Source organism: Eleutherodactylus coqui, chromosome 4 (genome assembly GCF_035609145.1).
Source record: "Eleutherodactylus coqui strain aEleCoq1 chromosome 4, aEleCoq1.hap1, whole genome shotgun sequence".
Classification (NCBI taxonomy): domain Eukaryota; kingdom Metazoa; phylum Chordata; class Amphibia; order Anura; family Eleutherodactylidae; genus Eleutherodactylus; species Eleutherodactylus coqui.
In genome coordinates this window covers 74,099,720-74,105,719 of record NC_089840.1, presented here as the reverse complement: position 1 = coordinate 74,105,719, position 6,000 = coordinate 74,099,720, and positions in this window count along the sequence as shown.

Sequence of the window (6,000 nt, the reverse complement as noted above, 5' to 3'; positions counted from 1 at the left end):
ATATTGCAGCGAGTTTCTAGATGCGATATCGTGATCGCCAATGTGCAGGAGGCCTAATAATGTCATTTGGTTAAAAAAAATAAATAAAAAATCACTTTTTTTCAGCCACCGATAATATATATTCCTGCAGGGACTCCTTAGCCTCTCTCCGGTATTGCTCATGAGTCTCATTAGGTTGGTTTAAACATTCTTCCTCTTGCCACTACCCATCTGCGAAGTGTGTCTCCTAGCCGCTTGATATTCATTTTTATCTATCCTGTTGAATCAAAGTCCCTCGGAACGCCACCTTATAGGCATCCCACACTATTCCAAGGCTCGTTGTCGCCCTATTGAAGTAAAAATATTCTTTAGATAACAAGCATCTAGTAACTGCAGCCGAAAGGCATTGAGTTTTCACACCCGCATAGTATGTGCGTATGTCCCCGACAGAATCAGTCGGGGAAGAATGTCCACAACTACAACAGCGGGCAGTAGAGTCGGGGCAATCAACATCATACCAATTCTGGACAGAGTATTAGGTAAGCTAGAGTGGCATGTAAATGCCCGCTGGACAGGATGTTAAAGGGAACCTGTTACCTCCTAACTTATGGTGCTGTCAGAGGAGGTGACTGGGAGCCGCGTGATGTATTTTTAATGTATTTTTAATATTTACCCACTCCTGTGTTCTTTTATTGTCAGTCGCCGAAGATCGCCCGCCGCAGGGCAATTTTATGCTTTTCAGATTGCCGTGCGCACGCTCTCCTATACAAGTCTATGTAGACAAGGGGGATAGACTCATGTACCAGTATGCTCACACCTCTAGAGTGTCTTGTTTATTATGACTGGAAGGAACAACCCACCTTGGCTAATATCCCAATTGTATCTTTCTTGAGTTGCATTTCCTTTAAGAGGACTATGCAAGGCAAATGGGATCCATGGTATTAAAAAATGGCACAATGTTTGGTGGCATGACCTAGACCCCTAACATTCCACAAGATAAAGTTCACATTTGTCACCATTGGAGAAACATAAGAAAATGAAGTTATACAGTATTTAACTGGGTACTTGGCAATGCCATGGGGATCAAAGGGCCAAGTGGCAAAAGACTTAGTATCAAACCATGTGAAAGGCTCCTTCTACACAAAGAGATAAATCAATCACACAAGCCGATGAGCGAAGGATGACAGAGTTCACTCATTCAGCCTGTTCATACAGGCAAATAAATCATTCGAAATTACTTTTGGAATTGCATTACAAATTGTTCAGTCATTGGCTGTTCCAGTGAATGTGAATCACTAAACGATCACTGTACACACGCAACGGCGTTTTCTCTGATTATCCTCTGTTGATACCAAGTAAGCACAAGACCTAATTTTTTTCCAGGTCACATTGAGTGATCCTGTGCTTTTCAAAATAAATAGGGGAAGTGGAGCCCTCTATTTTCGCTGGTACCCCTACAAGGCGGATTTTATTGCGCCTTAATCTATTTTCAAGTTTATCTGTTTTAGTAAGCAATTCAGAAATGTAATGAGACTGGCGTTTCACATCTTGAGTAATTGGAGAAATGCGGTCTTTGATCTCGTAACCCCACCCTTCAACTGCAGTGGTGCACTCAAAAACTTTCTGTATATCGTGGTGGAAAATATTAATATCCTCTTTAATAGTAGCAATCTGCACAAAGATGTGATGGCTGTATTATACTGTGTGACCTCTAAGTATATGTCCCAAAGCATGGGTTCATGGGTGGTGGGCACAGCAGCATCAGAAATACAGGCATTGGACACATCTGCTGGTCCTGACCCTGCAGTAGGCTGTATGTCCCAGGTTCCTCCTGTACCATCACCCACCTCCTCCAGTCTCCTTTGTGCCTCATAGTTAGCTGGTGTGCCCAGGATAATAGTGCCGACTGCACAGAGCTCTCTCTCTCCAGACGTCCGCTTACATCCCAAACTATCAACCTTTATTGTAGAAGGCGCTGGTTATTCCTCTGTTGGTGGAGCTCTGGTCCTGTCCGCTTCTCCCTTCTTTCCCCATTAAGATATGTCCCTGGTGTTCATACTTGTTATTGTGGGGTAACATCTGCTTCCTAAATTGTTTGGACTACTGCCATTTTCACCTTTTCATAGTCCTTCTCTTATCCATCTAGTAACCCCAGGTTCCGGCTATTTGGCCGCCCTCATCAGGGCGATTGCCCCATGTTAGGCAGGGTTTCCTGTACTATTCCCCCCCCTCCTTGTCTAGTTTTGTTATTGGTCCTTTTTTTATGAGTGTATATCTGTCCCATTGGGCAACTATTACGTCTGATCTGGTTGAGATGTTTGATGTCCGGCTCAGAGATAACAAGTGTCTTATATGTTTACCAAGATGCACTAAATGTATGGCGCGACCTGATAAATTAGCAACAGTTTCTGCCCATCTTGCTTAGTTTTATGCTGTGTAAATTTCCGGCAGTAAAGGAATATTTTGAAGACTTCTAACTCCTTGTCATCTCACTATATATCATTTTCTGATCATACACCTTTGGCCGGCTTCACACAAGTGTATTTGTGCATGCAGGAACGCCCTGTATTTGCGGAATGAGCGTGGATTTTTTTCTTTGCACGCGCATCAGCATATATAGTTTGCTGCTTTTTGCACGCACAAGGCATGTGCATTTGCAAAAAAGATGCAACTATGCTCCTAGTTATTGAAATGGCTAATTAGTCTAATGTGTTCAAGATGTGTTCTTTTCTTGTGCAATTAAGCAGCGCATCACGCATCTCCTAGCATATTGCGCGTCCCCCTTGACTTCGATGGGGGCGTTTGGTGCGCAAATACGCAGGAAAATAGAGCATGCTGCTTTTTTGTGTGACCAAAATGCGCAGGAAAATACATGCATGTGAACAAACCCATTGAATTCGATGGGTTCTATTCACTGCGTCGTTCAGTGTTCTTTGGAAAAGGACGAACTTCTCCATTTTTCCTTGCAGCGGTTTTGATAAATCTTCTACGATGTTATGAATAAAGGGCAAACGTTGGTTTGTAGTAATATAGTGCACAATGTGGTCTTTTTATTCAATCTTTACCAAAAAAGGCAAGTAAAACATTTCCATACAGACTTACAAATTCTCTCAACCTAGCACAGTTCAATCCATGTATTACATTGTAATGTAATAGGATGTGCGTATTGCTATAGGCATTAGTGCAAGTGTGCCATTTTCGGTTTCATCCCAAAATATACAAATACATTCAGATATTCACATTCATTTTGAAAACCTAAAAGTTTTAAGACTATTTCCATATTAGGGTCTTTTATTGGAGTCTGCGTAAGAACAGACAATTTAAAAAGTTTTAATTGATCTTAGTTCCTCATTTTTATCAAAAGACTGAAAAATATGTAATTACTAAACTGTATAGAAAAAAATGGCAGTGTGCTGTAAGTTTAAATACCTGTATTCCCCCTAATACGTATTTCCCCTATTACTTTATCTATACACGACCTACACAGCAGTTTCACATTTTTAGGCAAGTAGTCATACTTAATGGTGGCAAACCACACATCTGCAGCGATTCCAACACGGACTTTGCTGCAGATTTGCATTGAAAAAGGTAAAATCTGTTGTAAAAACCTGTTGCTTGTATACAGATATAAGGCGCTGCGAATCTGATATTTTTGCGTCAAATTTCTTCCATGTGTTTTCTACTGTAAGTTGTTGCAGATTTAGGGTGCATTCACACGACTGTATATCGGCAGGAGGAGGCTGAAAGAGCCGGGAGCAGTGCTCTGAGCTCCCGCCCCCTCTCTGCCTCCTCTCCACCCCCTCTGCAGTATTTGCAATGAGAGGAGGCAGAACAGGGGCGGGTCTAAGTTCCAGGAATTAGCTCCGCCTCTGTCCCGCCTCTCCTCATTTAAAATAGTGCAGGGGGTTGGACATCAGGCAGAGAAGGGGCGGGAGCTCAGAGAACTGCTCCCGACTCTTCCAGCCTCCTCCCCCTGCAGAGAGAGACACCGTATATCGGCTGGGCGTGAAAACCCAGCCGATATACGGTCGTCTGAATGCGCCCTTATGGCGACAAATCTGCAAAGCAAATCTGCCACATCTGAGTATAACAAATAGAGGACTTAGAAAAGGATTTCAAAATATCCTTAAAGGGATTTTGGCATCCGATTCATGCTGCCTGAACCATAGACAGCATGAGCCCAGGACACGGATCTTTGTTGCCCCCGTGAGCTCCGAGACACGGGGGTAGCCACACCAACCTCCCTCCGCCTGCTGCTGAAGACTGACAGCTCTCTCCCTATACATAAAAGAAAAGAGAGACCTATCAATCTGCAGGCAGCACGCATGGAGAGGCTGCTGTGGCTCGCCCCATGACTCAGAGTCAAAGTATATTTATTCTGAGATGCCGCAGCGTTGAAGGCTAAAGCATCCACAGGGGCAACAGGCATCCCTGTCCTATGTTCAGGCAGTATGAACTTGGAGACAGAATCCCTTAAAGGGATATTTTCACTCCAAAGTTGGTTTCCAGCTTGCCACTAATAATATATAACAGCCCATTATATATCAGCCACAATACCTTGTTTATGAAAAATGCCCTGTTTCAAGCACTCTTGCTGCATGAAAAGCATTTCATACCTTTTTCTATGCTTGAGGGACTTGTGATGACATCCCATTTCACAAGAGGTCATTACCCATAGCTCCTAGCAGAGAAAGGATGGTAAAAAGAGGGGTCGGGCAGGGAAGAGTTGGTCAGGAGGGGCCTGGAAAGTGGAAATGGGGGTCTGGCAGGGAGAGAGGGATCTGGATAGTAAAAACAAGGGTGAGGCGGGAGAGAGGGGTTTGGAATGGGAGAGGAGGATCTGGTGGGTGAAAGAGTCAGGATGGGGACAGAGGCGTTTGAAGTGGGAGAGAGGGGTCTGGATGATGGAAACATATATATGGATCTACATAACTTAATTTTCAAGTTATGCAACTCCAAGTATCCTGTAACACTGGTGGCCGTGGTAATACAAGTCTGACAAAGCCGATTGTATTGTTTGGGCATCTAGCTAGTTTATGACCGCCACAAACCACAACAATGGAGAGATAATAGACTATGAACAAGTGTTCAGAAGCCAACGAGACTGGGGGGGGGAGCTGCGACTGACAAGCACTCAGCAGCCAGTTAGAAAGCAGTGCAGACTAATTGACTGCCGCATGCTCGTCAATCACAGTTCAGCCCTTTCTCATTGCCGACCAGCATTCAGCAGCCAATACAGCAAAGCGATCGCTCGGCTGAGAAATACAGCGCTTGCGAGTCTCAGCTTCAGGACAACGGATGAAGTTCTGCCCAAGGCAATGGGCGCTATGTTAGCAGTGACGTGGCGTACATTGACCTGGCTGGAATTAATCAGCAATGTACCAAATGTCCCAGAAAGCAGTAAAAACAAATCGGTGGAACAGTATGCAGAATGCTGTAGGGCAATATATTGTGGTAGCGCTCTTCATCATACATATAACTTTTTTGTACAATTTGTTGTTTAATACAAAGTTTGTGGAAGTGACAGACCCCCCTTTAAAGGGGTTTTCCAAGCAATTTCTATTGATGACCTATCCCCAAACCGTAACACCGCAGAGGCAGGCTTTTTCTAACAAGATGCATAGACGGGGCATGTGGCATACACCATTTGACGAGAAATGTATAAATATTAATAGATTGAGCAATAATGCATTAGAATGGCTCTATATTATTCTAGCTATCTCTATGCTGTAAACCTTTTGCGCAAATTCGCTGCTTTTTATGTGAAGTGGCATTTTTAGCACGGCATTGCAGGACCTGTTTGAACCTTTTTGCTTAGGAAATGCAAGCCAAATATTTTAGTATTTCACATCAATCTTGCCTTGATTTTTCTATGAAAATCCCATTTCTGCTACAATAATTCAGGCTGCACTTGTGTTTTGCTCCAAAAGTGTGTTCCACAAGCTTATTAAATCATGTAGCTGGAGGATTCTCAACCATAGACAGAAAGTTACTAGTGAGAAGTTAATAAGTATTCGTACC